This window comes from Cibotium barometz, chromosome 5, assembly GCF_041138505.1.
Source record: "Cibotium barometz isolate CiBa-2024 chromosome 5, ASM4113850v1, whole genome shotgun sequence".
NCBI classification, from domain to species: Eukaryota; Viridiplantae; Streptophyta; class Polypodiopsida; order Cyatheales; family Cibotiaceae; genus Cibotium; species Cibotium barometz.
In genome coordinates, this window is record NC_141050.1 from 36,115,522 (window position 1) to 36,125,656 (window position 10,135).

A 10,135-nucleotide genomic window follows, 5' to 3' on the forward strand; every position below is an offset into this window, starting at 1 on the left:
AAACTGTGAAAGGAGTGTAATCCATTTTGAAAACATAAGCTACAAGCTCCATTTTGTATGGATTAGAGTGAGAAAGTCGTGAGATTTGTTTATGCGTTACTTTCAAATGGTAGCATTAAATCATGTAAAATCAACCTAAAATAATTTAAAAATACTCTTGAAATAAATATAAACATAATTAATTAGTATTAGGAGTATTGAACATCCCTTATCAAGTTTAAGAAACTGTAAAAAACTTTAAAAACTAGAATAAAACCCCTCTCATGCTAGGGGACATGAGCCCATGGTCCCATGATAGTCAGATGTGTCCCCACCTCTCGGGTTAGGGGACATGAGTTCGTGGTCCCATGATAATTAGATGTGAGCCTAGTAGACATGAGTCTACCAGTCTACATGAGCCTACAAAGAAACATAAGCCTACCCAACTAAGCTGTGACATCAGTCTATCCAATTGAGATTTGAGCCAAGTATAAGTTTACCCAATTGATATGTGTGTTAAGTATAAGACATGACATGAGAATGTGGGGAGATGAACTTAATATTGTACTAACCAATTAAAAGTTCCTTAAAGAATTGTAAGGATTCACCTACTCTTGTTCTAAAGATTTTATTGTCATATAATTTGTATCAACATCAATTTCCAAGAATAGTAAATGAATTTTACCTCCTTGTATTAATAACACCAAGGGTTCTTCCATTGGTTCTACTAATTTGGAATTAGGTGTTGCTAAAGCCTTAAATGCTCAATGAGGCAATCCTCCTGATATGAAGATGAGGTGGTATATGCAATGGCCAAAGACTCCATCAGCCACCTTCAAGGAGTAGTGATTGGCATGCAATGATTGTAGACTCCATCAACCACCACCACTGCACCTTTGGGACTAGATTTGAGGGGAGTAGTGGTTGTCCTTCGAGGGAAAAGTTGCTCTCCAAGTAACCTTGAATGGTGGTGGGGCTATGTGGTTCCATTGTACAAGGGCCTCTACTCATTCCTCTTCTCAAGAAATATCTTGGGATAGTGAAGGTGCCTATAAGTGTCTTTCTCGATGAGAAACATGAGGTGAAAGTAGATGAATAGTTGAAACTCATTCCAATTCAAGAGGAGGTGTAGAGAAAAAGATCCATAGAGTGGTCTGTTCCCTACTCATGGAGTGGTCTTAGTCTCCTGGTGACTTTGGCTCTCACACTCAAGGGAAATGAGAAGGCAATTGCTTCTATGTCCTCCAAAATGTGAAGATGATGACTCCTACATCCTCCAAAATGGGATGAGAGGTATATTACCGCACAAACTCATAGAGATGCATGGGGGTCACCCTGGGAATGAGTGGTTGTTATTATGACAATACTAGGGGCAGCAAAGGGTAACTCTAGAACTCGTCCAAGATTCATCTCCTCTTCCATGGTTCCTACAAGCATAAAAAATACCTTCTTGACCAAAGGATTATTTCTAATGGACAGGTTGACTCTTGTAGCAATGGGTAGTATTATGGTTTCCCATCCTCATAGAGTATACGCATGAGGTTCCTCCTTGTCTTGGCCTTAGGTGGGGTAATTCCATGCTTGTGTGGCTAGCATGGCATATTGAACACCAGACCAACTCACATCTAGGGTACAGATGTAGTTGAACTATGTTATCTTTTCCCCTAGCCTTCCATTTCTCGATTATTTGCTACATGATCGCTGCTAAGTCTTCTATGTCTAGTATGTCTTGTGGCTCTTTCCCTTCATCACAAACCTTTAAAGACACTTTGCTTCTCTGATGGGGTTCCTTCAAGAAGACTCCTTAAAGAAGTTCTAGTGAAGTTATCATCAAAGTCTACGACACTTCTATATCATGACTCAAAGTTTTTATGCTACAAGGCATTATGCCAGGTTAAATAAAGAATTCCTTTCCAGGATCTCCAGCAATTAGCTATTCTCTTTAGACACTGTCCTCATTGGTGGATCTTGTGTGGCTTGTGGCTAGCTGCTGTCAAGCAAACATGCGGCCGGCGTTTATTATCTGCCATGTGCCCACAAGTACCACCCCTTTTGCTTTTCCATTGTCTCTGAGCCCAAGTGCATTGTTCCGGATTGTTCATGGGAGATACCACTTGTAGCAAGATGTTACTTGGGAATGCATATGAGGAGTCCATACGTAAGGCATGCCTCTTTCATAGGACAGGATTCATGCTACTTTTGATATGTACAATAATTATCTGTTATGTCTCAGGTGAGCCAGAGGCTGGCGAGGGCAGCCGCTTCCACCTCGTCCATGCATGATGTGGACGCTCCCTTTGACCTAGACGCCTTGATGATGAAATACAAAAACATGGTGGGTGGTTGTAGTCTGTCTGCTAAAAAAATTGATGTGCTTGGTGATGGAGGCATCTTGAGGGAGACACCTGGTTCTAAGATCACACAAGGTAATTTTGGTTGCTGTAACATGTTATCCTCAGACATGATTATCTATGATCATTGTGATCATATTAACTACTTGTGCTCCTAACTTGATTTCCTATTGCTATCCCAGGTACTGATGTCATTAAGACATTAAGTCATGTTAGTGCTCCAACTGGAGAGCTAAGCCGCGTCGACAAAGGTGTACACACTGAAGAGGAGTTGGACCCAGATATGGAAGAGACCCTCCAATTTGTTGCAGGAGAGCTGGGGAAGAAGAAGAAAAGGCAGGTGAAGGATGGGCCTCTTCGGGACCCCAAGAAAAGTACTAACCCAAATTTTCCCAAAGCCCGAGCATGCAAGAAGCTTTAGCTTCTTGCAACTTTATAGCTTTTTGCTCATGCAAGCCGCATTATTTTGTGGCAATATAATATATAAGTCCTTTGTCTCAGTGTCTGTGCATGTCCTGACCATCTTAATTGTTGTGCATGTAGTTAAAATTCAAGTTGTTGGCTCAAAAACCCTACCACCCACTGATGAGGTAGAGCACATTGAGCACTGTCCTCCACGGTATCAGTTTCAACGCTTCAATGACTCTCGAGACCTGGCAGTCGTTGTTGACTTCAACAAGGTTCTTTTGTGCGTGCACGAGGAGACAGAGATTCCCCCAAATGTCTCAACGCGGTACTTTTCCAGAGTCCGTGAGGATGAGAACATCACCTATTACGTACGGCAGGATGCAGAGGTGTTCTTACCTGCGTTGAGTCAGGTTGCAGAGGTATTTGTGTGGACCTCCCATAGACTTTTGCTGGCATTTTTCCCATTGTACAGAGGACTGCCTGTAGCCCCTTCACTGCCATGACACCATGCCCTTACTGTGTAGCTTAATGTACTCTGACACCATGCCTTTATTGTGTGGCTAACTTCCAACACTCCTTGACATATATACAAACAAAAATGGTTTTGACCTTGGAACGATTTTGTATCGATCTGGTGTCATTTTCTTTAGTTTATACTGTGGTTGCATTTTGTGGACTCTTAAGAAAGTGATGGTCTGAAAGTGCTTGTCTAGGTACTGAAGTGCTTGTCAAGTGGTTTAAAAGTGCTGGTCTAGACACTAAAAGTGCTTGTCAAGTGGTTTGAAAGTGCTTGTCTAGGTATTGAAGTGCTTGTCAAGTGGTTTGAAAGTGCTTGTTTAGATACTAAAAGTGCTTGTCCAGGTACTGAAGTGCTTGACAAGAATTTCTCAAGTGGTCTGAAAGTACTAAACATGTGCTTGTCTAGGTACTAGATGGTCAGGTAATCTGAAAGTGCTTGTCAAGTGGTCTGGAATGCTTGTTCACGTACTAAAAGTACTTGACAGGTGCTTATCATGTGGCCTCCAAGTGCTTGTCAAGTGCTTGTGTGTAGGTACTTCAATTGTTTGGGAAGTGTTTCAGCTGCTCCTGTGTGAGAGCTCTTTTGAGCACCACACCAGCCCCATCGTGCTTGCCCTTCCCATGGCGGCCGGATGCGAAGAAACTGTGCATCATCTCAATACTTGTCATATTGAAGTATCGGGCTACAAAATAGAAAGGGTGCCTTGCTTTGAATTGTGAAGCAGCGCCATCAGACCACACCCAGTGTTGCTTGACACTGCATCCTTGAGCTTTCAGCCACTCATTGTGCAAAATAAAGCAGTGTTGCACAAACAAAGTGTCGTGGATTTTGTCATCAGAGATGTAGAAGTGGGTTGTCTTCCGAATGGTACCAAGCACATCATGCAGGTATGAAATGTTGACCAAGATTGTCACCTGAGTTGAATACCAATGCATTAACTGAATTTCATTCTACACCTTAAAGGAGTAATTCTCTGCAAAATCCACTACCGACACCACTACATCATGTGGAAATTTATCCAAACATTCTTTGAATTGTTCAGCTTGCCATCTGTACTTATAATTGTGTTTGATGAAGTTTCCCAATTTGCTTTGAAGCAAGGAAGTGAAAGTCCTCGGGCTGACTTGGCGAACAATAGGATCTTTTCGAGTTTTTGCTTGACCATTCTCATCCACTTTCTGTGTAGGAACGTCATTAAAAACCTTGACAGTCATCATAGAGATGTCATCACTTTTTTCATGTGGACACAAGGAGATCTGTTTAATGCCACAATGTTGGCATGTACCCAAAAGACATTGTCTACATTGATAAGCACAGTCAATGGGTTTTGGGCATAATATAGACTCCCACATGTCTGTTAAGCTTGGAAATGTGGCATTGGAGGCCGCACACTGCGCTGTTCCATCCTCATGAGAACTGCAAACAAGGCACCTGAACTGCATGGCCGGCCATGTCGCCCATATCTTCCCTGGCGCATCTGATTAAGAGCTTCCTTGAAGTAGACAAGCTGCACATGGTATTCACAGCAACAAGTGTTGCGGTCCTTCAACGAAGTATGGCTTTAGACCCTCAAAACATCTGAGGGAGATCCTTATGTTAGGATGAGCCACTTGGAGCCGCATATAGAAGTCCCTCTGTGACAAAGAAGACAAATTTAGACACACTATCAAGCATTATAAATCATTTTGAAGAAACCTATAGCATTGGTAAGCATTATGACGCACTTTCAATCAGTGTAAAGCTATGACACTCATTGGGTAAAGCTCTTAGATGCACTTAGTAGCACTTTCTACACCTGGTGGCAGCACTTGTAAATGGTTGTAAAGCACTATAAAGCACTCTCAGGCACCTGCAAGCACTTAGAAGCCTGAGGATTAAATTAGATGAACTTGGAATAACATGGAATTTCTTGGAAGCACTTGGAAGCACTTAGAAGTACTTGGAAACATTAGCAAACACTTAGAAGCAAGTAAAGCATGTGGAAGCACATGGAAGCACTTAGAGGCACATGGAAGCACTTAGAGGCACATGGAATCACTAACAAGCACTTAGAAGCACTTGGAAGCACTTAGAACCACTAGCAAACACTTGGAACCACTAGCAAGCACTTAGAAGCACTTGGAAGCATTGGAAGCACTTAGAAGCACATGGAAGCAATTAGAAGCGCATTGAAGCACTAGCAAGCACTAGAAGCACTTGGAAGCACTTGCAAAGCAATTAGAAGCGCATTGAAGCACTAGCAAGCACTAGAAGCACTTGGAAGCACTTGCAAAGCACTTAGAAGCACGAGCAAGCACTTAGCAAGCATTTAGAAGCCCTAGCAAGCACTTGGAAGCACTTACAAGCACTTGAAAGCAGTTAGAAGCTCCTGTTATCACTTTTGAAGCTCTGTTAAGCCATTACGAGCAAAAACACTTGGAAGCATTTGGAAGAACTCTTAGGCACCTGCTGGCAGCTTTTTGAAGCACTATTAAGCACTTAGAAGCAACAAAAGGCACTTAGAAGCACACAGAAACATTTAGATGCACTTGGAAGCACTTACAAGCACTTGGAAGCAGTTAGAAGCTCCTATTATCACTTGTGACCACGCGCTTAAGCACTTGGAAGCAGTTAGAAGCTCCTATTATCACTTGTGACCACGCGCTTAAGCACTTGGACCACGCGCTTAAGCACTTACAAGCACTTGGAAGCAGTTAGAAGCTCCTATTATCACTTGTGACCACGCGCTTAAGCACTTGGACCACACGCTTAAGCACTTGGAAGCATTTGGAAGAACTCTCAGGCATCTGGCAGCTTTTTGAAGCACTATTAAGCACTTAGAAGCAACAAAAGGCACTTAGAAGCACACAGAAACATTTAGATGCACTTGGAAGCACTTACAAGCCCTTACAAGCACTTGGAAGCAGTTTAGAAGCTCCTGTTATCACTTTTGAAGCTCTGTTAAGCCATTACAAGCATAAGCACTTGGAAGCATTTGGAAGAACTCTTAGCCACGTGGCAGCTTTTTGAAGCACTATTAAGCACTCAGAAGCAACAAAAGGCACTTAGAAGCACACAGAAACATTTAGATGCACTTGGAATGACATAAAATTACTTGGAACCACTATGAACCACTTAGAAGCACTTGTGATCACTTGAAGAAGTATGTCAAGCACTATAAAGCATGGTTAAGCAATATAGTGCACTGTCGGGCACTATAAAGCATGGTTAAGCAATATAGTGCACTGTCGGGCACTCAGAAGTGGTTTGAAAATGCTCAAAAGCACTAAGATGCACTACTTGGAATTTCTTGGAATCACCATGAAGCACTCAGAAGCATTTGAAATCAATTGTAAAGCTTCTTCGTAAAGCACTATAGTGCATGGTTAAGCATTGTAATGCATTGTGAGGCCCTTGCAAACATTTGGAAGCATGGTAAAGCACTCTAATGCCCTATCATACAAAATTTTAGTACTGTCAAGCACTCTAAACCACTGACATTTAGAAATCAGTATCGTATAGAAGAGCATATCCGGATACACTATCAATCATATGCGAGCAACTGTGTAGCTCTTACAACACACTCTCAAAATAGTGATATACCTGAGGCAAATCGAGTAGATGCACTGGATGCAGTACATGCGCACTCTTGTCTATCCTCTTTCGAACATCATCTTTCTTGTTTGGGGAGATGCGAGTTTCCACCGGCCAAAACTGAAACACGATTTCCCTGATTTCACTGGTGATGGTGCTTGCCCTATGCAATTTACGCTGACAAGAATCCAAGGGAAGTGACCCTTCCTTCGCTTCATGTTGCAGCTGAAAATTGGCCGCAATGACATTCCTTCGATGAACTTCTAAAGCCTTGGCAACTTCTCTACCACTCATTTGATTATCAACACCAGCCATTGAGGCATGCCACGACAGTAGCCCGCTTTAAAACAACTCGTTATTTGAATGGGGTGTCTTCACCTCAGATAATGTATGACAAATGTTAAAGAAAATGAGTCTCTCAACTGTCTCTGACGTGTGCTGCAACACTGAGAACGTTGGATGATAGAGGAGCTGTTGTAGAATCTTTGTTTGAAGGCCCTCGGAAAGCCCGTTTGTTTGTTTGCGCCAGCACTGAGAAACTGCTCTGTAGATTTTCTTTGCCTCTCGCTCATCAATGTCACCATCCTCACGCGTACATGCCATCCTCTTCTCAATGCTTCTTTGTTCCCTCTTCTTTGCAACCCAGTAGTTTCAAAGACTTGGCAGAAGTTCTCTCGGGATGTGTTGTGTAATAGACTAGGGGAAGATATACGGAGCCTATATTGCCATTCTGTACACTATGAGACTCCATGTGGAGCCAGTTATGAGGGAGCTAGGAGGCTAAGGTTATTGCAAAAAGAAGACCATTAAAGCAGTTATGAGGGAGCTAGGAGGCTGAGGTTATTGCAAAGAAGACCATTAAAGCACAATTGTAGTCTTCATGGAGAGAGGGAGAGAGGGAGATAGTATAGATGAATACAGCTTGCGCTCAGGCGGGGCGGGAAGAGAGGCCCTTTTGTGTAGGCGGGAAGCAGAGGCTATAGCAGAGAGAGAGAGAGGCGGAGAGTGAGAGAGAGTGAGAGAGAGAGAGTCACGGGGCAGGCCAATGGATTGCAGGACGAGTGCAGACTGAGTGGAGGAGAGAGAATATTCAAAAGCGTTTAATGGGCACACCATTCCCTTAATGAATGCTCAGTTGCATTTTCAAGCCCGCCTCTATTTCAAATTTAAGCCTCTTTCTCCTCCCAAAGGGGTGGCTATAAGGAGTGTCCAAGACACTCCTTTTTGGTACCACCTATACATGCTTTCACCGGGATAACATAGTTTAATGATCAATGCAAAACTTGAGGGATAAGGTAGCATGTGAGTTCATCAACATAAGAGTTTTATATTGGGGTTACATAAATATACCTCTATAAGGGGCTTTTTCAATTAAATAAAGAAACATTAAATAAAAAAATACTACTTTTGTCATCTTAAAACTTTTACCATACTGAACATAAAGATGCAATTCCATTTATGAAGATAAAACTTTAATTGAGTGTGTTGGTAGGAGGGAAAAATTTTGTGAAAGGAAGGTCATTACTTTGCTCTCATATTGACGTCCATGGAGAAAGTTGAGGTATAACAGCTCACTACATTTTGAAATCCTCCACATTTTAAGGTGAATGTAAGCTTTATTTTGATCTAAGTAGTTTAAAATGGTTATGAATTAAACCCTTTACACCTCTCTCATCCTACCTTGTTTTTGTTACAAAGAATGTAAGTTATAGGAGTAGAGTTTTTCATAACTCTCATCCTAGAAATCAAACCTAACTATGGTGTATTTTTACTAGGAAGTGCATGTCATGGAAGAAGATGCAAAATATAGCATGTCAAAAATCCTCACATATCACTTCCATAAATTCCTCAAGTATAGATAGCTACTTAATAAGACATAAGAGTGACATAAGAGTGTCCCATGACACTTTATTTAATATTACCAAATTAAAAAGAATCAAGAATGTTGTGTGATGTAACAAATAAACTATTGGAGTTTATTAAAAACCTTTATACACAATCAAATCCATGGGCTACAAAAGATATTATGAATAGAAAGACAAAATAAAGCTTATATATATTTGTAAAATTCTTGATTAGATGTTGAGGTTGTGAAGCCTATTAGTGTCTATCAAATACAGATGTAGGTGCCAATCCTGCTTTTATCACTTTTGCAAAATGGGTGGCTTCCTTTGTAATAATCATCTTGTCTCACTAGTATAGAGTAAAAATGAGGCATTATGTGTATTGCAACAAAACAATTGTCATAGTCCATAAACATGGCATGAAACAATCATCAGAGGTATATATTTAAAAAAATACCACTATATAACAAACAAGTTTTGAATTATCATTAAATTACAAATGGCATTTTAGCATAACATTCAAAGTAGAATACTATATATAAAAAATTGCTTGCCCATCGGTTACAACATAGCACAAGAAAAAATTTAATGTGACATAAAACAATAATAGAAATATAAATAATGAACATCCTATCATAGTCCTTGATGGACGTCACATTTGACAAAACCACCCTTGGTTGACCAAGTCTCTCTACTCCTTACAATGTCATGCATAAGCCAAGACCAATGAAAACATTCTATATCTACACTAGCCAAGTGTTATAACAAAGTATGTGTAGCTTAGTTGTAAATTGTGTAACATGAGTTTTAGGACCGTAGGGTAAGCGTTAATAACAAAGCATGTGTAGCTTATTCAAAGAGAAACTAACATTTTTTTATTTAAATTGGCAAGAAACACCGGTCTATATACCACCGGACTCAAGTTAGAAGGATGCGCAACACCGTAGAGAGCGCGGATCGAACCCGCACCACCGGCTGGGACTTCATCCACTTTAACCACTCCACTACAGCCGTGTTCGCAAGAGAAACTAACATTCCTAGGTAGCAAAAAAGGATCCATTAAGAGCCATCATGTGATGATGGTGAATTTATTATTTATAAGATTAAGATAACATGATGACATGAAAGATTTATGTGCCTTCTTTTTTCAAAATACAAGTAATAGTGATATGCAAGATAACTAGTTGTTCAAGGCATTGTAAAGAGTGTTCTAGATTTTGTGATTTTTTGAAGGCATGGTAAAGAGACTTCCGTGTGTGAGTAAGCAAGCACACGTTTGAGTGAGCAAGCGCTAAGTGCTACACTTCGTGACTCGTGAACGAGAAAGGCCTTGATCATGGCTGAAATTTGGAGGTCTACCTTACCCTTCAATTTGAACGATATAAAACTAGCTTGACTTTCAAAATTTAAATAAATATGTATATATTTTTCTGTGTAGAATTTAGATTTTTTTTCCAAAA